This window comes from Lygodium microphyllum, chromosome 4, assembly GCF_053477565.2.
Source record: "Lygodium microphyllum isolate KBCC chromosome 4, Lygodium_microphyllum_v1.1.10, whole genome shotgun sequence".
Classification (NCBI taxonomy): Eukaryota; Viridiplantae; Streptophyta; class Polypodiopsida; order Schizaeales; family Lygodiaceae; genus Lygodium; species Lygodium microphyllum.
In genome coordinates this window covers 58049449-58077417 of record NC_141138.1, presented here as the reverse complement: position 1 = coordinate 58077417, position 27969 = coordinate 58049449, and positions in this window count along the sequence as shown.

Here is a 27969-nt window from a genome sequence, read left to right as displayed (position 1 = left end):
CAAATCACCTGCAGTGTTGTTGGCGGCTCTCATACGCCACCCATACTCTACATCCATAGGCCATCTGTTACTCTCATAAACTCCATGAACTATAAGATTAATCTCTGAACCATGATCCACCAAAGCAACATAAGGCACCTGTTTCTCTCCAATTTTTACCATCGTTTCTATAGTTGCCCTAGCCCAATGACTCCGCGAAAAGTGACTACGCGGTATCAAGACAGGCTCATCAGTTTCAGCATGATGCATAGGCTGAACCCTCTTCTCTATCTGTGGAAAAACAGAAGCATTCTCAACCATAACCTCATCCTCATCCTCATCCAACTCCCCAATCAAAACTCCCTGTGTATCAGTAGTAGGCAATGCATGTCTTTTCCTCTTTAGGACCTCCTGGAACTGATCTTGAAACTCTCTTTTTGAGATGCCCAAAACCTCAGAAATAGTAAAAGTCACCTCACTACCAAGTATCTTGTCATTAAAGATTTTCTTCATGTCTGTAGATGTCTCAATATCAGACATCAATCTAAACCCTGGCTGCTTTCTCTCTCTAGGCTCTTGCCTCTTTTCTCTCTTTTGAGCATCTTCCATCTGTCGTTTTGGCCCTGGTCTCAAAGACGGTCCTGCAGTAGGTGGAGTAACAAACTCACCCCCTCTAGTCTTTTTAGCTGCACTTGGATTTTCTTCATCCCTCTTACGCTTTTCCTCAACAAGTACGTCCGCTCCCTGAGACTTAGCCAAGTAGGCATAAATAAAGTACCTATCAACAGGCGAATCCCAACCTGTCTCAGATCTGATGCTAGAGCCTGCACTAGTCAAAACAGTTTGCTGAATTTTTCCCTTGTTTGCCATCTCCATAACATAAGTCCATAATGCTGACTGATTCTCTGATCCCTTCTCAATCTGGACTCCATATGCAGAAGCATCTCCTCTAGCTGCCACATAAGAAGTATGTGCAGCCATGTCATCCACTAACTTCTTCATTCTACCTTTCCCAAAGTTGGTAGCAAGCGGAGCTCCTGTTTCTGTCAACCAAATCTTACCATCTTGTCCCCAAAATACCAAATTCTTCCTCCTTGCATCCTGAAAAGATTCACAATCCCTGCAATGTTGATGGTCCGTACTATCGCACCAAATACATCTTTGATCTCTCCTAGGTGTACTAGGAGCACTCTTAGGTGCAGTAGGAGCACTAGAAGAAATAGTAGGCGCAGTCGAAGCAAACTGTTCTTTCAATTTTCCCACCAACTCTGCTTTAACTGACTCTAGTGTCAAATCCGTTATGCCTTTGATTATGTCATCAAGAGAGGTAGGCACCGACGGAGTGGATGGTTTTGGAGCAGAAGGAGCCGACATCGGTCGTGGAACAGGAGGAATAGGAGGAGTAGAAACAGTAGGCACTGGCATAGGCCAAGAAACTAGCTGAGGAGGAGAAGAAATAACAGGGATAGAAGCAGGCATAGGAGCAGAAGACGGTGTTGGTGTCATAGAACCATTCTGTAGGCGGGTCTTCCATATCCTCCACTTAGTCAAAGTTGAGACTGCATCCTGGGCATCTTACCAATCCGTTTTAAGTCCCATAGGCTTCGTGCGATCCTCAAGAAGCTCTCCCAATTCTTCCTGAAGAGCAGGATCTGCAGCTTGCAAGAAAAGCTCAACTTTCTCAACATCCAATGCTCTTTGTTCAATGGCATCAAGCTGACTATACCTCTCTTCAAATTCTCGAATCAACTCTGAAGCAGCTAGACCTTTGTTTGGAATGTAGACCCACTCTCGGAATGACCACCGTGTAGCCATACCAAAGTCCTCAAGGAAATACTCTTCTTTCAGGGCTTTCTTAAAATATTGCCAATGCGAATTTTGAATAAAAAGATCAGTCACTTTTGCCCTCAAGGCGGGTGTGACAAGACGAAGGAAATACTTATAAGTCCAGCTGGAACTCCAAAAAACCCCATCTTGATCTCATATGTCTTCAAATATGTTGAAACATTATGGCCATCAAATAGCTTCTTCTCATTCTCAACTGCTTCAATCGCCTTAGTCGCGCTAATTGCATTCTCCTGCTCGGAATATAGTTGCCTTTGTTGAGACATCTGCTGTTGATGCAATTACTGCTGCTGCTGCATATACAATTGTGTCTGCTGATTTTGAAGCTGCATATACATGGACATATTCTGCAAAATCTGCTTAGATCATCTGTTGAAGTACTTGAAGCAGTAATCAATGATGGAGCTGAAGTAGAGGATGCAGCTGGAATTGTAGAAGAGGCTGAAATGGATGCTGACGTATCTCCCATCCTAAAATTTATGCGATGCTTTCACGTCGGGTTCACCAAAGATGTCGAAGGGTTGTCGAAAGTAAAGTCAGACCACAGAGGACCTTGACTAATTTGAGGATAGAAGATCAATCATGCAAATAAACAAGATGAATGGATTTGTGAGCAATAATAGATCTGCCAACCTTCCAACGAGCCTGTCACAATGGCTGCCACTCAAGACGATATCAAAAAATGCCAGTTGCAGCTCAAGTAAATATAACTATTCTCTACCAAGAAGTCACAATACCTTAACTTTAAAGATGCAGCACAGATGGAAATAACTACACTTGAGTCAGATCATGTGCCAACCAAGATGCCTGCATGTAAGTAGCTATTTATATTGGGGTTCACTGCAGAGTATCTGTTCCCAGCACAGTAGCTTTGCCTGGATGAATGACTTGTTGATTAGCTTCTTGGTAAGCCATGAGAGGAAGAACTCTTACACAAACATTGCTAGAATTCAAATACTCATCTGCAAGTTATGCAGGCAATTTCTCCTCTCTTTTATAACAGAACATGACTTCTCTTCTGCTTCTTCTCTTCCCCTTCTCTCTCTTCTTCTCCTTGTTCACATAGAGTATCAATGGCTGATCAATGTTACATCTGATGAAGAGCTTTTACACAGATCTGTGAAAAATTCAAATTCCCATCTATATGTTAAGCTCAAGTCTCATAAAAGATTAAGTCTTTGTTGATGCTGCTACTGTCTCTTTCTTCTTTGGATAGCCAAATTTGTTTAATTTTATTGCAGATTGAGTCTTCTTTCTCTGGGTCTTCAGATGGGTACTGCAGACTCGGTCTTCGTATGATATTATCTTAGCGCAATGTATCTTTTTTATCAAAATTCTGGTGCTTTGACGCTTGGCCAAAGCTTGGGTGCCAGCTCAAGGATATAAGGAGGAATTGCTCACGGGAGAGAAGAATCGAAAGAGAAGACTCCTGGGCTGTTTCTAATTATGGACCTGTAGCACATCTTTCACAGTCTGACTGACCACCCCTTTCCTGGGCCTTGCTTCTCCAGTTCGCGCAGAAGATAGAAGTCCTGGCTTTCATGGAAGATCTATAAAAGCTGACTTCTCTTTTCGTCCAGAGAGAGACCTCTTTTCTTCGACATGAACACTCCCACGTTTGCGACGATACGTTCTGCTTGCAACCGAGAGAGATGCTCAACTTCGAATCCGGATGGGTCTACCACCGTGGACGCCGCCTGTGCATTGCGTTGCGACTGTCAGTCCACAGGCTTTCTCCTCAACTTGGCGGCCATGCTGACATCTCCATGACTAATCAATTGACTCCTTTTTTGCCTGCAGCTTTGTTTTTGTTTTCTTCTTTGTGCAATGTGGCTTGTACTCACAGTGAGGTACACGCATCTTTCCGGTGCAGAAGCCTGACATTGACAATCCTGATCAATCCGATGCTCTGTGATAGGGATTGTGAAGAGGAAAGTGAAGCCCCTCAAGTACTAAATTACAGAGTGCAACTCCTATGAAATTGACTGTAATAAAACCTGTGACATGCAGATGGATGGAGTGCTTCACGCTCCGACTTGAACTTCTACTGCTACTCCGATGGATTGATGCTTTCCCCTGTTTCCATAAGACTCTGCAACCATGAAGAAAGCCTGAGACAACTTAGCAATTCCTTTGTTTGTTCTCAGATCTAGATCATGAGAATCTTGGACCAGCTGATTAAGCTCAGTTCATCACAGGGTTTTTCTCTCAAGCTTCGTGAAAATTTTTGTAAGATTTCTTCAAACAAGGCAGAAGCAACACTATTAGGATCCCTCCTGGCAGAAAATTTACAAAGCTCTTCAAAAGATAATCCCAACTTCTGAGTGACCATAGCCGGCAAGGATGCAAATAAGCTGCCTCCAAACGAGAGACCGTAACAGGTTGCAATTTGCAAGCCCTCTTTGAAACTTCTCTCAGCATCATCCACAGCACCTATTATGTTGTTAAGTATCCCCACCTGCACGATACTTTCCAAATAATCAACAACCACTCGCCACTGACTGGGTCCTGATTGCTGCCTCTTATAGTTGACTGAGGTGGTCCGATTGTTGACAGCTACAAGTTGAAGTGCATTGGGCTGAAGCTTCTCACTGCTGGAATCCACTCCATTAAAGTCTGGTAAAGCTGATAACTCAGAAATCTTGAAACAGCGGTTTTATAACTTCAAACGCAAACGAAGTCCTTCCTTTGAATTGTGAAGGGCCTCCTCCAGCTTTTTCCTTAAAAAACTCCTCGTTTTTCTTTTTCTGTCACTCAATCCGCCATCTCCTTTTGCCCCCCAAAACTCCTCTTTTCAAAAATAGTCATTTTTTAATAGGCCCTCCAAAAGCAACCTTTTGTTTTACAGAAAAGCCATCCAGTCTGCTCCCTCTTCAACCTTTCCAACTTATTCTCATTACTAAAATTATCGGTGGCAGCATCTTTTCTTGACTATTCTGAGCACACATAGTTGCAGTTTGAACCACCCTCCTTAAATCTGATTCATCACATATCCTACACAATTTTGGGTCTAAGAGCTCCATAAGTCATCCTTCGGCCATTGCCCATTCTACTATAGTGCGCTTCTATCCAGATCCAAGCTTCTCAATTGGTTTCCTACCATTAACTAGTTCTAGCAATAAAATGCCAAAACTGTATACATCACAACTTTCTGAGACCTTGCCCCATAGTGCATACTCTGGTGCAAGATAGCCCAAAGTTCCTGAACTTGTTCAACTGTAGCATTCTCGCCATAAAGACTCAGACTTTTTATAAAGTCCGTAATACAACATTGTGCTCAGCATGTTCACAAAACACGATCTCCACATCCATAATATTTCCAAACTTCCCATACATGCCCATCACTATGCCTCCAAACTTCTCTCCACGATACTCACATGCAGAAAATAAATGTAAACACAACGACTAAGTATGTACAAGGTAACAAATGTCACACACACAACATCTCGGTGGATTTCACACCTCGGATGCGCAGCAATACGACAACGTTGGCCTCTTGTGCAGGGCCCGGAAGGCGAGGGATTTACAGCCAGAGCCCCCGCTGGCACCCAAGCGTCCTCCTGCTCCAAGTAGCGCTCAACGGAGAGACCTCACGCTGTCAAAGAATTTACTGTCCATGATATAAATCATGGGATTCTTATAATCACAGAAGAGTTTCACTAGAAGTTGTATGAGATATTTGCATACAAAATTCAGGCATTATTATCCAATATCTACCTTAGTTATACAAGTTCTTTTGTATTTAGCATATAATTTGCAGTTATACCATGTAGATTTATGAAAAATAAGACTATGGGAACCTATAACTTGGACATCTTGAAGTAATTGACAGTCTGCTAGATAAATCACATTAATTCAGGTACAAAAATATGAACAAAACCCAAAAATGTTGCCAAAAACTGCCAAAAGTCCACAAGGTCCACATGGGACCAAAAGTAACTGACTTAGGTGACTAGCAAGTGACCTAGGCTGGTCAAAAAGTGACCAGGGATGGAGCAAAAAGCAGCCCGCGATTTTCGGCGCAAAATGAGCGCTGCTTTGCCTGAGGGAAACTGGAAGAAAGCTGGAGCTGAGATGCATGGAATGGAGCATGCAAACTGAAGATTAACAAGCCAACAACTGAAGATATTAACTTGGTGAGAGCTCCACTTCTCTGCCTCTTTGGACTGACGAAAATGCATGCTGAAACTATCTATAAAAGAGGGTAAAATTGAGAGAAGAGTATTCAGCCTGCCCTTATGCACGACTTCTCTCATCTTCTCTACCTTATTCTTGGTCTAATGAAGCCCGCTTATGCCCAAGTACTTGAGTGACTTTGGGGCAAGCAAAGGGTGAGGATATTGAAGACTTATGGACTGTTATGGGCTGAAATAACTAGTCATAAACAGGGCAGCCCACTATTTTGATCTATTTTTATGAGCAAACATGAGTTTTTTATGGTTGTAATAGAGGAAAATGACCTCTTTTCTTCAGGACATTGTTCATAGATGATTAAGAGTGCTTCCTCTTGAGTTTATGCACTCAATTTGAACTTGATTATGGGCTGGAATTTTCTGTTTTAAAACAGGGCTGAAACTAAAATTATTCTTTTTCAATCCATTTCATGCATCTTTGGCCCAAATCTTGGATGCATTTGATTCTAGCATCAATATACTTGACTCAAAGGATTGAAATCCATCTTTGTACATGAAATAAATGCCATTAGAGCTTGCATTTGACATTCATAAATGAATTGGAAATCTGAAAATATCCTTATGAAATGATGTATGTATCCTGAAGCATTTGATATATTCAAGTTAGTCTTAATCCTTTTGTTCAAGTATGCTAAGGACAAAGTGAGAAGGCTTGTATTCCCCTTTCGTACTTAAATTACTTCTAAGCTCAGAATCTTATTAAAACCCAATCCATCTTTCCTTTCTGAATCTTGAATCCTAAACTCTTCTTCTGCGCACTAAAAGCCCCGGTGGTAGACCTTCAACTCTTAACGCGATGACAGTGGTGAACCCGACGTGAAGGTCCACTGCAGAAGAAGAAGTCCAATGGGAGAATCATCAAGCTCGGGAGGAGATGCTTTGCAACAGTTGGTTCGTCTAATGCAAGAAAGCCAACAACAACAGTTGCAATTTTAGTAGCAGTTGCAATTACAACAGCAACGGAGACAAGAAGAAGAACGGATTGATGCTGCTACCATTAAGGCCTTAGAAGCAGTTGGGCATGAGCTCAAGAAATTTAATGGGCAAAATGTGTCCTCTTTTATCCGTCTCTACACTGACAAAATGGTCTTCTTTGGAGTTCCTCAACATGCCTGGAGCCGTTACTTTGCCCGCCTGGCTGTGCATGGCCTCCAGGACCAAATTCATGGTCTTTTCCAAAAAGATGCTAGATGGTCTGTGTTCAAAAAGGCTCTTCGAGAAGAATTTTTCCTTGAAGATTCTGGCCTTATGACAAAGAAAATCTTCACCGAATGGGTCGAGAGGCCCAATAAGGGTCTAACTGCTACTGCTCTTCATCGAGAGTTTGAAAGCAAATTTGCCCAACTAGATCCTGATGACCAACAAGGTATGGAAAGTCAAAAGATTGAGTTATTTTTAAAAGCTACAGATTCTTCTCTACAGGAGAAATTGACTGACCGACTTGAAGACCTTGACTCTGAGTCGGGATTAAAGACAGCTTGGAGTGATGTCACTAAAGCAGTTAATATGATTGCTCGAAGAGAGCGATTGCGCCTAAGATGGGGATCAACCCCTGTATCAACTGATTCTATGAAGGAGCTTGTTCCAGCTTCTCAACCTCCTGTCTCTATGGTCGAGCAACCAAGAAATTCTGTTGTTCCTTCTCCAAAGAAGGATGTCATGGATGCATTAATTAAAAGCATGCGGGATCTCCATCTTAATTTAACAGAAATTAATTCTAAAGTAGAAAGGCTTGATGTTAAAGTAGAAGAAAGGGGTCGGTCAACCGCCCAAAGACCTGCACGAGAAGGCTTTAAAAGACGCTGCATTTGGTGTGATAGCCTTCAGCATGACAAGAGGGAGTGCGGAGCATTCCGTGAAGCCAAAGCACAAAAATTAGTCTTTTGGAAGGATGGCAAAATTCATGCAACCGAAACCGGGCTTCCTCTTGAGCCAAACTTCGATAACGGCGGCATGAAGAAAAGATTGGAGGATTTGGCAACAAGAACAGCCTATGCAGCTGTTGATGCTGCAACTTATTGGTTGCAAATTGAGCCAACTAATGAAATTGTTAAAGCATGTAAAACTAATGAAAAATCTAAAGTGTGGACGCAGGCCTTGGAACGCATGGAGCAAGGCAAGGCAACGAAGGATGATTTAACCACTGCCAGCCAATGTATTCGAGGAAGAACAGGATGGTCCGAGCCTGTGGATTCATTTTCAGCTTTTGCCCGGCTAGCTGAAATTAATAATCAAGAAGCCATGATAAAAGAAAAGAGAAGAAGATGTTGCCGGTCCTTCTTCTTCAGGATCGACTAAATGCATAACAAGAAGCAAACCTGACCAACAGAAGGCTGCTGGAAATCCGCCGCCACCAGAATTTGACATGGGAGATGCCCCTCAAGCAAAGAAGACAGAAGGAAAAAGAAAAAGCAAACATCCCAGTTACAAGTTGCAATCTGACATAGAGACCGCAATGGATCTTAAACGGATCCTAGAAGAAAGGATTCTTGGAAGCAGAATTGAATTTACATTAGGCAAAATTCTCGGTATTGCAAAACGAGGATTTCATGATGTAATAATTGATGTAATTAAACGAAAAAGACAATATGTTGGTGAGGAAACTGAAGAATCCATACATGCTTTTTTGCAAGTACTTCATGTGTATTTGTAGGATGAAGAAAAGCTGAAAACCCAAGGGATTCGGTTGGAGGCAATCAAAGAATTGATTGCAGTCATAGAAGCCAAAGATGAAGACATTTATGAAGCAGAAGCTGAAGAAGACATAATGGTGGAAACTTCTCAATCTAAAGTGCATCCTATGCATAAAAAAGAGACTTTTCTTCACAACATGCAGGAAGAAAGTGAAACTCACTTTATTCCAAGTAGTCATTATTCCCATACCCATTGGGCAAGGGCAACTACTGAAACTGTTGTTAAAATTGGTGAGAAAGAAACTCCATGCATTGCCCTTATAGACCATGGTTCAAAAATTAATGTTATGTCAAGAAGTCTCTATGAGAATGGTGGATGGCCCATTGACGTGGAGCCAGGGTGGCGCATGAAGGCAGCCAATAACTCTTTTGGCGATCTTTATGCAGCATGTCCTTATGTACAAGTTACTATTGGTAATGTAAAAGATGAATTTCATTTCTTTGTTCAAGATTGTTGCAGTTATCGAATCATTCTTGGACAACCATTTATTTTCGAGTCTCGTTTAGAGACAAAGGCTCTTGATGATGGTTCATTATATGCTCGGATAAGAAGCAAGGATAATGATAAGACTGTTCAACTTCTAACTGTCTGTGTTAATCATCATCGGAATAGGGATCGATTGAGAGATCATCCTGTTCCTCCTAATGCCCGATAATTTAAGGGTTTTCGGGTAGCGCTGCTATAAGTGGAGGCTATGGTAGTGCATCATGTCTCAAAGAATTGCCTCCACATATGAAGGAGGCAAGGCCAAAAGCTGATTTGCAGGTTTTTCCAGCCAATGGAGTGGGCTGTTATAAATAGTTTTCAGCCATGAACACGGCTAAAAGAAAATATTTATGTCACATGGAGTAAGAATTGAAGCAAATTGATGTTTTACTTAAAGATGAAGAAATTTTAGAACTATTTTATGGGCTGAACTATAATGATACAATGGCTGAAATTTATACAGCCATTCATGCAGAAAATCAAGCTGAAAATCAGTCCATACAGGTATGTACATTGGTTATGTATGACATAATTCAAGAATTTGCAGATTATGAAGCCTTTGGACAGCCAAACAAGGATGAAGCAAGAGTAGAAACAAAATATAAAACAGTTGATAAGAAGGTCAAGCCGATAGCTACTCCTCTACCACCTGAAAGCAAAGGATTGGCAGAAAGGGTATCCAAACAACCAAGCCTTCGTGATCCTAAAGATATTGGACACCAATTTACAGCTGAAAGTCTACAAAAGCTGAAAATTGGTGAAGTCTCTTTCCTCTTGCCAGCTGAAAAACAAATCTTCATGAAAATGTTAAAGAATCATGGTAAAGCCTTTTCATTTCAGCCGCATGAAATCGGCTGTGTGGATCCAAGCATTGTGGCACCAATGGTAATTTTTACGGTCCCACATGTGCCTTGGAATCTTAAACCAATTTCGGTTCCAAGGGCTCATTTGCCCAAGTTATTGGAACTTTTAAATAAAAAGATAAAAATGCGAATATTGGAGCCATCTTCAGCTCCATATTCCAACCGATGGTTTACTGTACCTAAGAAGAATGGATCTTTACGATTCATTCAAGATTTGCAACCTGTTAATAAAGTCACTATTAGAAATGTTGGATCAGGACCAATTGTGGATGAGTTTGTTGAAGCTTTTTCAGGAAGGGCAATCTATTCCATGGGAGACTTATATTCAGGCTACGACCAATTTCAACTTGCTTTGGAAAGCCGTGACTTTACTACAATGAAGACACCTCTTGGCCTAGTCCGCATGTGTACTCTACCTCAAGGGGCTACGAATTCAGTGGCTCACATGATGAATGCCATGCATAAAGTATTAAGGGATTATATTCCTCAATTGACTCTTCCTTTTCTTGATGATGTTCCAATTAAAGGATGCGAAGTTCATGAGAAAAATGAAGATCTTAATGAACTTGGATGTCGAAAGTTTGTTTTTGATCATATTAATGATTGTGCTCAAATCTTGTCTAAATTAGAAGAAGTCCACCTTACTCTTTCAGAAGCTAAATCTGTTTTTGGAGTTGAAGAAGTTCTTGTGGTCGGACATATGTGTGGGCCATATGGCCGAAAGCCTTCTCCATCTAAAATAAATGCAATCAGCAAAATGCAAGAAGAATGTACAAATGTTTCAGAAGTGAGAAGATTTCTTGGTGCATGTGTCTTCTACCTTATTTGGATACCACATTTTGCTCATGTTGCTGAAAGTTTTTATCAGCTCCTAAGAAAGGGTCAAAGGTTTCTATGGACAAAAGAACACACTCAGGCTATTCGAAAACTCAAGAAAATGCTGACTTCGGCTCCCACTTTAAAGAGGGCTAACTACTCTAATGGACAGCCCATTATACTCACAGTAGTGGACACAAGTCCTATTGGAATAGGATGAGGAGTTGGTCAAGACGCCCTTGAAGGCAACAGATATGTGATCTGCTTTGGAGCAAAAGTTTTTAATGAACGACAAAGAAGGTATGCTCAAATGAAAAGAGAGCTTTGGGGAGTAGTAATTGCATTAAAATGTGACAGGGAGTACTTCATGGGCGCACATGTTATAGTTGAGACATATTGCCTTCCACTCTTGGGCATGATAGCCAACTGTTCTACTCCTGACATAGCCATGCTAAGATGGATAGCCTATATTAAATCCTTAAATCCTGATTTGAAACATATTGCAGGTAAAGATAAACCAGTTGTTGCTTACATGCTTTCACGTGCCAGATATATGGATGAAGAAGAAATGATGAATGAAGAAGAATCAGAGTTTATAAATGAAGCTGTTAATGCAGGTACAACAAAAATTACAGCAAGAACAATAGGTTCAGCTGATAATACAACTTTTACATCAGCAAGGATGGTTGAATCAACTAAAGAAGGACAATGGACAGCTAGTAAACAGCATATTCCATGTTTTGTTATGGTTTGTTCACACTTTAAAGAAGAATATTATGTAGATGATTGGCTAAAAATTGGCCAATTTTTGAGCACTATGACAAAGAAGGAAGAATAGACTCATGAAGAGTTCAAGAGAATTAAGAGAAAAGCCTATGGTTTTTTTCTTAAAGATGGCTACCTTTGGAGGCATGCAAAGAAGAAAGGAAGAGCGCCTGTTCATGTCTTAGGTGACAAAAAGACACAAAGACAGGTCATGCAAGAATTCCATGAAAGCCTATTGGCTGGTCATAGAGGCATATGGGGTACTTTTGCCAAAATAAAAGAAAAATTTTGGTGGCAAAACATGTATAAAGACATTGAGCATTTTGTTGAGTCTTGTCATGCTTGTCAAATGTATTCTATGGTAAAACATAGAGATGGGCTTCAGCCTACCTATCCTTTATCTATTCACTATAGATGGGTTATTGATTTAGTAACCATGCCTATAGGAATTTGGAACATGAGATATCTAGTACTTGCTAGAGAAGATCTCACAAATCAAGTGGAAGGAAAGACATTGACAACAAAGTCCACTCATGCTGTTTGTAGATTTTTACTTGAAGAAGTATTTTGCAGGTATGGATGTGTTGCTAAAGTAACTGCTGATAGAGGAGAATTGGATGCCAATGAAGCTCGCCATTTTTTTGCTCAATTGGGAATTAAGCTATCTCTAACTTCTGCCTATAATCCTGAAGGCAATGGTAAGAGTGAAAGAGGTCATCAACCAATTCTTAAAGCTTTAGCAAAATCATGCAAAGGAAAGTTGAGGAAATGGCCTAAAATGCTACCATTCGCATTATGGGCTGATAGAACAACCCATAGTGCAGTGACAGGATATATGCCAGCTGAACTCATGTATGGACAGCCACCTATTATGCCTATTGAGGAATCCATTGTTACATGGAGTATCTTGCCTTGGGATGAAGGCATGAACAGGGAAGAATTGCTGTCTTTACGCATAAGGCAACTTGAAAGAAGGCCAGAGGATGTTAAAATAGCCATTGAAAGGCTAAAAACAGCAAGATTAAAGAATAAGAAAAGGTTTGATAAGCACCATCGACTCCGTCCAAGAGCTATTCAAGAAAATGATTGGGTTCTTGTTTATGATAGCAGCCTGGATAATCAATATAGTGCTAATAGGAAGTTAGCCAAGCGATGGTTTGGACCATATGTTGTAAAAGTAGTACATAATAATGCTACTTACTCTTTGGCTGAAATGGATGGGACTATGATCAAGATTCCAATAGCTGGGAAACGAATCAAACTCTTCAAATGAAGAGAATCTTCAAGTTATGAACTTAATGACTTAGAAATGAGTCCTCTACTTGAAGACATATAGGAAGAAATAGGCTTAGAGAATGAAGATGAAGAAGAAGACCCTCCTTGACCTGTAATATTATGAAATGGCACATGCCAGAGGATGTGCAGGTTAGGAGGGGGTGAATGTCAAAGAGTTTACTGTCCATGATATAAATCATGGGATTCTTATAATCACAGAAGAGTTTCACTAGAAGTTGTATGAGATATTTGCATACAAAATTCAGGCATTATTATCCAATATCTACCTTAGTTATACAAGTTCTTTTGTATTTAGCATATAATTTTCAGTTATACCATGTACATTTATGAAAAATAAGACTATGGGAACCTATAACTTGGACATCTGGAAGTAATTGATAGTCTGCTAGATAAATCATATTAATTCAGGTACAAAAATATGAACAAAACCCAAAAATGTTGCCAAAAACTGCCAAAAGTCCATTAGGTCCACATGGGACCAAAAGTAACTGACTTAGGTGACCAGCAAGTGACCTAGGCTGGTCAAAAAGTGACCAGGGATGGAGCAAAGAGCAGCCCAGGATTTTCAGCGCTAAATGCGGGCTGCTTTGCCTAAGGGAAACTGGGAGAAAGCTGGAGCTGAGATGCATGGAATGGAGCATGCAAACTGAAGATTAACAGGCCAACAACTGAAGGTATTAACTTGGTGAGAGTTCCACTTCTCTGCCTCTTTGGACTGACGAAAATGCATGCTGAAACTCTCTATAAAAGAGGGCAAAACTGAGAGAAGAGTATTCAGCCTGCTCTTATGCACGACTTCTCTCATCTTCTCTACCTTATTCTTGGTCTAATGAAGCCCGACTTGTGCCCAAGTACTTGAGTGACTTTGGGGCAAGCAAAGGGTGAGGATATTGAAGACTTATGGACTGTTATCGGCTGAAATAACCAGTCATAAACAAGGCAGCCCATATTTTGATCTATTTTTATGAGCAAACATGGGTTTTTTATGGTTGTAATAGAGGAAAATGACCTCTTTTCTTTAGGACATTGTTCATAGATGATCAAGAGTGCTTCCTCTTGAGTTTATGCACTCAATTTGAACTTGATTATGGGCTGAAGTTTTCTGTTTTAAAACAGGACTGAAGCTAAAATTATTCTTTTTCAATCCATTTCATGCATCTTTGGCCCAAATCTTGGATGCATTTGATTCTAGCATCAATATACTTGACCCAAAGGATTGAAATCCATCTTTGTACATGAAATAAATGCCATTAGAGCTTGCATTTGACATTCATAAATGAATTGGAAATCTGAAAATATCCTTTATGAAATGATGTATGTATCCTGAAGCATTTGATGTATTCAAGTTAGTCTTAATTCTTCTGTTCAAGTATGCTAAGGACAAAGTGAGAAGGCTTGTATTCCCCTTTCGTACTTAAATTACTTCTAAACTACGAATCTTATTAAAACCCAATCCATCTTTCCTTTCTGAATCTTGAATCCTAAACTCTTCTTCTGCACTAAAAGCCCCGATGGTAGACCTTCAACTCTTAACGCGACGACAACATGGGGGGTTCGGTCCACCTTCCCGGCGCGGTTAACAACCCCCTTGGTTAGGGTCAAGTGGACAGTCGGGGGTAACTGATGCTGCCTCTCCCTTCAGGCCTTCAACCTGAAGCATTAGATATCTTTTCATCCTTTAATTCTTTGAGCAAACAAAGCAAACAGTGCTCTCTAAACTGTTACAAGCACAATCATTTCCAATGGTCATTATTTTTGGCCAACTGCTAAGGAGTGAATCCTTCTCTCCGAATGCATCCAGCACTCGATCTGGGATCAATTGCGACTTTTCAAGGTCCCCAAGGGTTTTTTTGTTAACCCGTATGTCCTTGGGTTAGGGCCGCACCCTATTAACCCAACTTTAACCAATACCTTAAGTTTTATTAACAGTGAATATGTTACTCCAAATGATTGATTGGTCTTTTGCTTCCAAGCATCCCCTTATCTTGGTTCTTTTCCCAAGAAATGTGCTATGTCAGGAAGATTACTCATCCTCTTGCAAGATAAACTTGTGTAAGAATCTGCCAATCTTATTCTGAGGAATTTGGCCATTCCCTTGTGATCAAATCACAAGATCTTGCGACTCTGCAACTTGTTGCACAAGTGTCGCATCTAATCCAGGGGACTATTTTACCCATTGAACAATGTCTTCTAATCATGGAATCATGAATAGATAGGAAACAGGGTTAGGATGTCTTCATAACAATACGTTCTTGATTGCACTAGGCCGACATTGTCGGTCCTAGGGTTCCAAATTCAAATCGAGTTTCATCCTTTTAGCGAGCGATCCTTAGGGTAAAAACCCTAGTTCATCTTTCACAAGTATGTCCTATTGTCCCTACATTCCATGAATGTGGGCAAGTATTTAGGGTATAAGAGTTTCAGCTTTGGCAATAAGAGCGATTAGGTCACGTCCTCAACGTGCTAAACCCTAGTTAGCACTTTGGGATATGTTGCATCGATTTAACCACTCCTGAGCAAGTCCCCTTGCGGTTTAGGCGCGTAGGGTAAACCAATTTACTTGTCTATTCTTGAAGATATTTACGATACCTTTCTTGTAATCACATGATTCATTTGCCTACGTATGATTAGATTTACAATCGCAAACTTTTCTGGTTAAGATCAAGGCATATGTTAGGTTATGGTATAATTCCTATTGATCCTTTTATAACATGCAATCAAGATTAATGCTACTAAGCTTTAGGATTTTATGTGAACCATGCAGCCTTTTTCTAACTTCTTTTCTAAATGAGATATTCGTACGCTGAATGAGCATTACACAACCTTTCATAACTATTTACGTAGTTGATTGAGATTTAAGCCAATTGACTAGAGTTTAATCTACTTCATGCAGCTCAAGAACCATTTCCATGTCTTGCAAATTCCTACGGATTATTAGCAACCTTCTTTTAATGAATCATTCCGAAGGAAAGATGCCTAATAATGCGACATGCGATTTATTATTTCCATGCATAATCGAAGTGTACAATAATAATTTCGACTTTATAAAGACGATCTTTAGTTGATCTAAATTCGTTACTTTGTAATGCATAAAAACCACTTGCTAGGAATGCATAGAGATCTTATGCTCTTTTTTCATTAGTTTATTTGAAAAATACAAATGACCGGTTCTTTGATCGTAAGCTATTTCCTTTAATCTAGCCAAAGTATTTCAATTGAAAAAGCGCATCCTAATTCCATAAATGATCCATTCACAATTGTAATATTACGACGTGATCAAAATTTAGGAAGAAAACCTGGACTTGTGGTGAAATATCCACATGGATGTTAGGAGATGATCCTCTTGCGGTTGCGCCTTGTGCCTTTTTAGGAGCCATCGCGTATTCAACCTTCTTGCCTTGGCCGCAGACTTATGATCTTGACCCGTCTCCCTCGCATGCAAACTCCCTTTGAGATTCGGTTTCCTTGACCGATTGCACCGTCTTTCGAAATCGAGATTTAGAAGGCGTTGTAGGTTGCCTCCTCGAAGTAGGGAATGGATTTAAAAGACTTGTAATGGAAGGCTTTTAAAAGGAAATGAGGGAAAAAAAACTTTGTGGGGATGCTATGAAAAGGGTCTTGAAAAACCCGGGCTAGGTGACTTTTGGGGAAACCAAGGGCCGAAAGGGTTTAATTTTCGAGGATGCAAGGGGAAGAAAAGCCTAATTCCCGGGGTTATAAGAGACCGCTTGAGAAGGGCAATAGAAAGGGTTTTTAAGGGCCCGCAAGTAAATATGAATTTGAGTGGGGATTTCCCACGGAAAGGGTTTTTAAAACCCGGTTGAAGGTGGGTTTTGGGGGGCAAGGGGGCTTAAACTCCAAGGGAAAAGGGGGTGTAAGGATTGCTCGAGAAGGGCTTATGGAAAACCACGGAAAGGGGGGTTTTAAATGGACCATGGGAAGGTGCTTAAATCCCGAGGGGGGGGTTTACAAAAACCCGCTTGAGAGGCAATAGGAAAGGGGGGTTAGAGAGCCCCCTCCTTAGAAGCTTCCAAGAAGCTTCTAAGGCTTCTGTTACAACACCACGTGGCATGAGGGGAAGGGAATAGGAGCTTGATGGCAGCCCGATCTTCAGGCGGCGGCAGTTGGCGGATCTTCGGCAGACTTCCTCCCTCCTCGGCGCATCACGACTCAGCTTCCCTTCTCACGAGAAATTTCAGCTCCTCCATATTTCTCTCTCTCTCACGTCTGTCAGCCTCCCGGCTCTTCTTTTTTCCTCCCCTCCCCACAGGGGGTTTTTATAGGGTAGGGAGAGGGACCTCCCTCCCCCCCACGCGGCTTAGTGCATGGATATATCCCCCCCCACGACCTCCAGCACTGTGCTTAGTCATCCGTGCTTACTCCCTCTCCTCCAGCACAGCCTTCGGCTGGGAGAAGGAAGGTTAAAATACCAAAAAAAAATTTGCCATATATCCATCAATTATCCTTTTGGCCTCCTATCAAGAGGAGGTTCACATGTGGATAAGTAGTTCTTTTGCTTTTGTCTCATTTATGCCAATGGAGAGTGTACCATTTAAAAACCACACCGTCCATGACCACAATGCTGGCATTGTCATTTGCCCGAGACTTCACACGGCCTCGTAATATTTTCAGTATAAATATTACATTCTCTCCCCCTTGGAGGAATCAAAATGTCCTCATCTCAAGATAAAATGGGGATATTGATGGTTGAGAGTGCTTTCATCTGTCCAAGTGGTATCCTCCTCAGGATAATCTTTTCACAGGGGACGAGGCATTCTCTCAAGGTTTTGGATCTCAGTTGTCTCTCCCTAACATCTAAGATCCTGTCAGGCCATAGTTCAAGGACTCCTTGACTAGGCATTACAACTTGTTGGTCATCAAGTATATGACTAGGATTATGTACATACTTCTTCAATAGGCTGATATGGAATACATTATGAACCCTCAGGTTCTCAAGGAGTTGCGGTCTATAAGCATTAGGTCCTAGGCACTTGAGGATCTTGTAAGGTCCACAATACCTTGGACTTAGCTTCTTGCAATCTCCTAAGGATAGGGAACTCTTCTTTGGGCGTACGCGAATGAAGACCATGTCTCCTTCCTCGAAGATTCTATCTTGATGCTTCAAATCTGCGTATGCCTTCTGTCTATCCTTGGCAGCTTTGATGTCCTGTCTTATTGACTTTACTTGGTCATCCATCTCTTCCAACATCCGCCTTGAAGCATCAACCCTCAAGGTTGGATATGAGAAGTTTAAGGGACTTCGACAGTCATGACCATACAATGCTTGAAAAGGGGTCATCTGAATGCTTTGTTGGTAGGAAGCATTGTAGGCAAATTCAACCAAAGGCAAGTATTGAATCCACCTTTTTAGTTCACAATAGCAGTGTGCCCTTAGCATATCCTCAATGATTTGATTGACTTGCTCCGTTTGGCCATCAGTTTGGGGATGGTAAGCTGTACTAAAACAGAGTTGAGTCCCAATGGCTTCGAAGATAGCTCTCCAGAAGTGTGATGTAAAGAGAGAATCATGATCACTAATGATTCTTCTGGGTAGCCCATGTAGCTTGAAAATCTCCTTGATAAACAACCTTGCAATATCTGAGGCTTCATAGTTTGTCTTTACAGGAATAAGGTGTGCAACATTAGTAAGCATGTCAACCACAACCATGATGGTCTTGTATCCTCTCTGAACTTGGGGCAGGCCAACAACAAAGTCCATACTGATGAATTCCCATTTCATTTGGGGAATGTCGGGTGGTTGTAACTTTCCTGGCATTTTGACATGTTCGGTCTTGATACGTTGACAAGACAAACACTCAGTGACATATTTGAGAACGCCACCTGTAAGCCTCTCCCAATAGTAGCTCCTCCTTACTGCATTGAGAGTCTTGGCATAGCCAGGATGTCCTGAGAAAGGGGAATCATGAGCTTCCCACAATATCTTCAGCTTAAGTGACTGCCTTGCTGGTATACATACTCTCGTTCTATAGTAGACAAGTCCACTATTGATAGAGAATTCAGGATATTTAGCCTGTAGCTTTTGGTCCTGGTCCTTGATAGGAATGTCCCTTAGCATCTTTTGATAGGGTGGATCATGGCATGCTTCCTCTCTAGCTAGCTCAAGTATTGGGTTGTTTGGCATGGACACCTTTGTGGCTAGAGATCTACCTGTTGATGGGTTTTGCAAGATTAGAGAATTAAGGAATGCCTTGCGACTGAGTGCATCGGCAACTACATTCTCCTTTCCAGGTCGGTATTTGATTTCAAAGTCATACTCTTCTAGCACTTCAATCCACCGACGTTGCCTCATGTTGAGCTCGTTCTGGGTAAAGATCCACTTGAGACTTTTATGATCAGTCACTAGTGTAAACTTGTTACCCAACAGGTAGTGTCTCCAAAGCTTTAGGGCATGGATGACAGCTAATAGTTCTAAATCATGGGTAGCATAATTCTTCTCATGGCTCTTCAGTTTCCTTGAAGAGTATGCTATAGGATGACCTTCCTGCATGAGCACACATCCTAAGGCAAGCGTGCTAGCATCAGTTACTACCTCAAACTCCTTACTGAGGTCTGGAAGTGTTAGGATAGGTGTTGATAGCAAACTTTGCTTCAATTTATCAAAGCTAGATTGTTCGGCAGTTGACCATGCAATGGATGTTTGCTTCTTCAGTAGATTCGTCAAAGGTGCTGCAATCAAATCATAGTTTTTGATGAAGACCCTATACCATCCTGTCAATACAAGAAAACTGTGTATTTCCTTGACAATTGTTGGTATTGGCCATTCTAGCATATCTCTGACTTTGGCCGGATCCACTGAGATTCCTTCCGTTGATACGATGAATCCCAGATATTCAATCTGATGCTTGAAGAATGCACATTTCTTCATCTTAGCATACAGCTTGTGTGCTCTCATTGCCTCAAGGACAATCTGAAGTTGGGGTTAATGATCTTCTTTCTGTTTAGAATAGACTAAAGTGTCATCGAAGAAGACGAGCACAAAATCATCAAGATATGGCCTAAAGATATCCTGCATTAACCTGTTGAAGGTGGTAGGCGCATTCGTAAGCCCGAATGACATAACTAGAAACTCAAAGTGTCCATATCTTGTGTTAAAGGCCGTCTTTGGGATATCTTCTTCCTTGATTCTTGTCTGATAGTAACCAGACCTGAGATCAATCTTGGAGAAGATCTTCGCACCTTGAAGACGATCAAGAAGCTCATCTATTCTAGGAATAGGGTACTTGTTCTTGACAGTTGATTGATTCAACCCTCTGTAATCAATACATAGTCGAAGCGTTCCATCTTTCTTTTTCTGGAACAGTACTAGAGCTCCCCATGGTGAACTACTAGGACGAATGTAGCCCTGATCTAGTAGTTACTTAAGTTGTTCCTTCAGCTCAATTGCTTCCGGGATGGACATTCTATAAGGTCTCTTCGCAATTGGCGCAGCTCCTGGCACTAGCTTGATCTCATGATCCACTTCTCTTTGAGGCGGAAGTTCTGTCAACTCTTTAGGAAATACGTCTGCGTATTCCTTTAGCCATGAAGGTCCTTCACTAGACTCCTGCTTCTGATCTAACTTGTTGAGCTTAATCAAGTAGAGAGGTAGTCCCTTTCTGACTCCCTTTATAATCTGAGATGCTTTGGTCAATTGAATTTTTGGCATTCTAGCCTCTCCTTGAGTTGTGACTAAATTCCCTTCAGATTTCCGAAAGGAAATTTGGCCCTTTCCACAATAAATGTGGGCGTCATTAGTTTTAAGCTAATCCATTCCGAGTAGACACTCATGGATACCTAAGTTCATGACTCTGAATTTGACCGAAGTCGTCTTTCCTCCCAGAAAGAATTCCACCTTAGTAGTTTTCCTGGTACAAGTGACCTCATGACTATTTGCTAATTCCACAAGCAAGGTAGGTGCTTCTACTGTGGCTATTCCTAATCTTCTTGCACAGGCTAGTGAGATAAAGGAATGTGTACTGCCACAATCAATCAAGGTCTTGAAACCTTTACCTTGATAGTTCGACGGTGTCTGAATCACCGAGAACTGGCAATTCGAGCCTTTCTTGTGTAGAGCGGCATGGACTGTCACCCTTTCAAACTCTGCTTCCATGGTCGGATCTTCTTCTTCACACATTTCCCTGTTGGCAACACAGGCGGTTCTTCCTCTGCCTCGGGTAGTGGCTCCCTGGCCATGGCCAGTTCCTTGGAAAGGTGTTTGGTGATGTCCTCCTCCAAGCTTGGGACATTGCCTCTTGAAATGACCGGGGTCATTGTAGTGGAAACATCGGAGCTTTTGGCCATTGCTTTGAGTAGGGACAAAGTTGTTGACACTATTAGTCCTTGCTTTCTTTTTTTGACCCCGATTCTGACCTTGAACTCTCTTCATTTGAGACCTATATGCTCCTTTGTTCGGGTCATTATAAGACTAAGTTTTTTTACCTCTTGGTCTAGCCTGCACCTCTTGAATTAAAGGCGCAGCTCGAATGAGTGCGTCCTGAAGATCTGATGGGCATATAGATTCGAGACGGGTATTCACTGCTGGGTTTAAACCAACACAAAATTTTGACACCTGTTGTGTCATGTCCATCTGTAGCGCATACTTAAGAAGTGACACGAATCTAGAGTACTATGCGTCAAGAGTGAGTCCCAGCTGTTTCAGCTCGTAGAACTCATTCATTTTTTGCGTGCGATATGCAGGTGGTAAGTATCTTCCTTGCACAGCTTTCTTCAGCTTCTCCCAGGTAACGGATCCTTCCACGATCCCTTGATCTCTGTACCATTGTTTTCACCAAAGCCTGGCTTCGTCGGTGAGCTTCAGCTTGGCGAGCATAGCCTGGTTGGAGGGTGCAATACCGGCTGCTTCAAAGTAATCCTCCATGGATTCAATCCAAATTTCAGCATCCCCTTGGACGGACCTGCCTTTCCCGTCAAAGTTAGGCGGCTTAATCTGCTTGAGAAGAAACTTCTTCTTCTGGATTACGGCAGTACTTGATGTAGGAGGCGAACTGGGAGTCTGCTAGGGTTATGCCTGGATAAAGGTTTCTTAACGTTATTACTCGTTAATCATTATGATTTATATTTCATCTCCATTTCAACTACTATCAACCAAGAATCCTAGTCACTTAACTTTTTATCAATTCTCATCGACAAAACAGACATTGATAAAAAGAAGTCTTATTGCATTCATATGGGCATAGCCGTTTTTGGAGTACAACATTTCCAGAGATGATAGAGCAACTGTTTACATTTAGTTTGGGAAGAATAATGTTGTATTACATTTATCTACGAACACCATATTGGGGAATATGGGAATTTCCCATAAGTTTGGGACACGTGGTCAAATCTTTGGATTTGTCATAACTTGAACACTATAACTCCAAATCAAGTGCTCTATAGCTCAATAGATTCCATTTTTCAAGCGCTTTCCAATGATAGGTCACATCATATGGTTTTGAGAAACTTATGGGCATGTTATCCAGGTGCCACCTTTTTAGTATTCTAAAAATGGGAATTGGGAGATTCCCAAACTCACTAATATTGTGTTTATGGGAACTGGGTAATAGTATGGTTTCGGGTCATGGATTTTCAGGAATCGGTAAGTCATTGGAAGATGAGGGTATCCTTTCCTTTGGAACCCATTCTTCTCATAGCGCCCCAACACCTTGATCCTGTCGACGGGGATTAGACAGGGATTAGACAGGTCACTTCCTCATAGACATATGAGTTCAGCTCAACCCTCCGACCTCGAATATGTAGAGTTGAGTTTACGTGAGCCTCCACAAAAATGAACAGCTTCACGATTTTTAGGTCTTCCAACCACTTGATCCTCTTTAGGTTGGTTTGAAGGTATGCAAACCGGTGGGCAGCTATATAGTAGATTCCTGAGGCACCCGTCCATCTTCATTCCACATACAAAGGCGAGGGATTATAAATATGCTCTAAGATGTTCATCATCTCAACCCTTTGTCGATAATCTGGGGAATGCATCGCGGTCATAAACATGACTCGGAATACTAAGAACCTGTTCCATGCTTCATAATTCTGCAAGACAGCATTGAAAGTAAGGAAATGTTCGGAACAGCAACATTTGCTTTACTTGTTTATATTAAGATTTCATAAAAACAAATCCTTTGTTGGTTTGCTCTGATACCAACTGTAATGTGTCCACCTGTTCTCTTCAGGACACGTCTTAGCAGCCCATTGGAAAGGAGATCTAGAAAGCTCTGCCCAGCACTCCTAGCACTCCCATGGTTTGCGATCCAGGACTTTTCGCATCTGCCACGTAGCGGAAGTATTCTGGCTGTTCCCACTTAGGACCGACCTGAATCACGGTTTCCCCTAATGGTCATTTCCTAAACAGCAAGTAGCGTCGAACCCCGAGCGAATTACTTTATGCAAAATTGCCAGGGCCGAAGCAGATTCACGCTGCACTTGGTTCAAGGAGAATGGGAAAAAAGACGGATGCAAGGCTCGACCTCTCTGCCATAAGGCATAGTCCCATTCCATTCCCCTAAAACAGCGTAAACCTAGATTATTGTAACTTAGACTCTAGGTCAGCGCCCTTGCTGTTCGTATCCTTTGAAATGATCTTCTTGCTGTCCATCATAATTGAGAAAAGTTCCCGGCCGACCGGGACCACCCATCTGTAGGACGGACCCATGGCCACATCCACCGCACTTTTCTCAGGTTGTTTTAGTTATTAAATTACCTAGCACATTTAGTTGGACATGCATCAATCAACTTTCTTAATTAGTCCATTAGGCACTGGTTTCTTCACGTAATCATAGCACTTGACATAGAAAAGCAATGTCAAACAAGTTCCTTGTCAACAGCTTATCATATTATCTTTGAAATACATTTATAAAGTCCAGCCTGTAGGCTTATCCATAATCTGCCCAAAGGCTATCTAACAATCCACAGGGATTACCAATCCAAGATTCCACCCATAGACTAGTATGCGGGCCTCGAGATCCAATCCCGAGTCACATTGGCCTCTTGTGCAGGGCCCGGAAGGCGAGGGATTTACGGCCAGAGCCCCCGTGGGCACCCAAGCGTCCTCCTGCTCCAAGTAGTGCTCAACGAAGAGACCTCTCGTGACGGGTTCGGTCCACCTTCCCGGTGCGTTTAACAACCCCCTTGATTAGGGTCAGATAGGCAATCGAGGGTAACTGAGGCTGCCTCTCCCTTCAGGCCTTCAACCTGAAGCATTAGATATCTTTTCGTCCTTTAATTCCTTGAGCAAACAAAGCAAACAATGCTCTCTACAACTGTTACTAGCACAATCATTTCCAGTTGTCGTTATTTGGCCAACTGCTAAGGAGTGAATCCTTCTTTCCAAATGCATCCAGCACTCGATCCGGGATCAATTGCAACTTGGCAAGATCCCCTAAGGGTTTGTTTGTTAACCCCTATATCCTTGGGTTAGGGTCGTACCCAACTTAACCAATACCTTAAATTCTATTAACAGTAAGCATGTTGCTCAAATTATTGATTGGTCTTTTGCTTCCCAAGCAATTATCCAATTTCTTTATCTTGATCACTTTTTCCAAGAAAGGTGCTATATTAGGACGACTACTCATCCTCTTGCAAGATAAACTTGCGCAAGAATCTGCCAATCTCATTCCGAGGAATTGGTCATTCCCTTGTGATCAAATCACAAGATCATGCGACTCTGTAACTTGTTGCACAAGTGTCGCCTCTAATCCATGGGACTATTTTTCCCATCGAATGGCATCTTCTAATCACGAAATCATGATTAGATAGGAAACAGGGTTAGGGTGTCTTCATAACAATCCGTTCCTGATTGCACTAGGCCAACATTGTCGGTCCTAAGGTTCCAAATTCAAATCGAGTTTCATCCTTTTAGCGAGCGATCCTTAGGGTAAAAACCCTAGATCGTCTCTCGCAAGTACATCCTATTGTCCCTACATTCCGTGAATGTGATCAAGTCTTTAGGGTATAAGAGTTTTAGCTTTGGCAATAAGAGCGATTAGATCACGTCCTCAACGTGCTAAATCCCAGTTAGCACTTCGGATATGTTGCCTCGGTTTAACCATTCCTAAACGAGTCCCTCGCGGTTTAGGTGTTTAGGTTAAACCAATTTACTTGTCTATTCTTGAAGATATTTATGATACCATTTTCGTAACCACATGATTCTTTGCCTAACTTTTCTAGTTAAGATCAAAGCGTAAGTTAAGTTATGGCATAATTCCTATTGATCCTTCTATAACATGCAATCAAGATTCATGCTACTAAGTTTTAGGGTTTTATGTTTGAACCATGCAGCCTTTTTCTAACTTCTTTTCTAAATGAGATATTCATACGCTGAATGAGCATTACACAACCTTTCATAACTATTTACGTAGTTGATTGTTATGTCAATTTCCTAGAGATTAATCTACTTCATGCAGCTCAAGAACCATTTCCATGCCTTGCAAATTCCTATGGATTATTAGCAACCTTCTTTTAATGAATCATTTTGAAGGAAAGATGCCTAATAATGCGACATGCCATTTATTCCTTCCATGCATGATCGAAGTGTACTACCATAATTTCGATTTGTAGAGATGGGTATTAGTTTATCTAAATTCGTTACTTTGCAATGCATAAAAACCACTTGCTATAGAGATCTTATGCTCTTTTTTTACATTCGTTTATTTGAAAAAAAATACAAATGACCGATTCCTTGATCATAAGCTATTTCCTTTAATTTAGCCAAATTATTTCAATCGAAAAAGTGCATTCTATTTCCTAAAATGATCCATGCATAATTGAAATATTACGACGTAAATTAAAATTTAGGAAGAAAACTTGGACTTGTGGTGAAATGTCCACATGGATGTTAGGAGATGATCCTCGTGCGGTTGCGCCTTGTGCCTTTTTAGGAGCCATCGCGTATTCAACCTTCTCGCCTTGGCCGCAGATTTATGTTCTTGGGCCGACTCCTTTGCACGCGAAACTCCCTTTGTGATTCGGCTTCCTTGATTGATTTCACCGTCTTTCAGAATCGAGCTTTAGAAGATCTTAAAGCTGCCTCCTCGAAGTAGGGAATGGATTTAAAAGACTTGAAATGGAAGGTTTTTAAAAGGAAACCGGGGTTGTAAAAAGGCTTTGTGGAATTGCTAGGGAAAGGCCTTCAAAACCCGGCTAGTGGGCTTATGGGGGATGCAAGGGGAAAAATGTTAATTTCTGAGGATGCAAGGGAAAGGCCTTAATTCCGAGGGTGTAAAGACTACTTTGTAGGGCCAATGAAAAAGGGGTTTTAATCTTGGCTATTGCAGATCCACAAAAAGGGGAAAAGAGAACCCGGCTATGGTGTGTTTTGGGGAAACCAAGGGCCGAAAGGGTTTAATTTTCGGGGGATATAAGGGGAGAAAAATGGCTTAAACTCCAAGGGAAAATGGGTGTAAAATATCGCTTTGGGAAGGCAAATAAAAGGGGATTTTAAAAGCTCCCGGGGTTAAATGGCAATAGGAAAGGGGGTTAGGTGAAAATTGCAAGGGAATGGATGCTAAAATCCCGGGGGGAGGGGGGGTTTATAAAACCCACTTGAAAAGGCTTGTGGAAGCCCACAAGAAGGGGGGCTTCCTAAGGGGACTTTAGAAGCTTCCCAAGAAGCTTCTAAAGCTTCTAGGGTGTCGTGGAGACCATCGTGGACGAAGAGGGAGGCTCAATACCTGGAATGGCGGCGTCGCTAGTAATCGGTAGCAGTTCGGTTGGCAGTTGATGGCGACATTCAGCTTGACTGGCGGCTTCTCTCTTCCTCACGGTGCAGTCACAATAGCTTCCTCCTCCCTCTTCACAACGTTGTGCTCTTCTTTCTCTCTTGCGGCCTATAGCATTACCCTCCTCTCTCCTTTCTCCCCTTGCACAGGGGGTTTTTTTATAGGCTAGGGAGAGGGATCTCCCTCATGCCCCACGCGGCCTGTTGCATGGGCATTAACCCCCCCATGGCTCCAGCTAGATGCTTAGTCATAAGCACCTCTCTCCCTCTCCTCCAGCACGACTGTCGACTGGGGGAAAGAGGGGATAATTTTTTTTTTTGCCATAATTCCAATATAACAATTTCATCTTGATCTCCTTCCAAGAGGGGGTTCACACGAGCATAAGCGGGTTTCATTGACTTTGGTCTCGTTCATGCCGATAGAGATTATACAATCGCACCGTCCGTTTATTCTCATAGATAAAACAGATATTGATAAAAAGAAGTCTTATTCCATTTATATGGGTCTAGCCCTTTTGGAGTACAACATTTCCAGAGATGATAGAGTAACTCTTACATTTATTTCAGGGAGAATAATGGTTGTATTACATTTATCTACGGGAACAGGATAATAGTATGGTATTGGGTCATGGATCTTCAGGAATCGGTAAGTCATCGAAAGAGTAGGGTATCCTTTCCTCTGGAACCCATTCTTCTCATAGCGCCCCAACACCTTGATCCTGTCGGAGGGGATTACATGGGTCACTTCCTCATATACATATGAGTTCAGCTCAACCCTCTGACCTCGAATATGTAAAGTTGAGTTTACGTGAGCCTCCACAAAAATGAACAGCTTCAAGATCTTCAGATCTTCCAACCACTTGATCCTCTTTAGGTTGGTTGGAAGGTATGCAAATCGGTGGGCAGCTATATAGTAGATTCCTGAGTCACCCATCCATCTTCGTTCCACGTACAAAGGCGATGGATTATAAATACGATCTAGGATGTTCATCATCTCCACCCTTTGTCGATAATCCAGGGAATGTATCGCGGTCATAAACATGACTCGGAACACTAAGAATTTGTTTCATGCTTCATAATTTTGCAAGACAACATTGAAAGTAAGGAAATGTTCGAAACAACAACATTTGCATTACTTTTTCTTATTGAGATTTCTTAAAAACAAATCCTTCGTTGGTTCGCTCTGATACCAACTGTAACGTGTCCACCTGTCTCTTCAGGACACGTCTTAGCAGTCCATCGAAAAGGATGTCTAGAAAGCTCCGCCCGGCACTCCCATGGAATGTCACGAGGTTTTTGATCTAGGTCT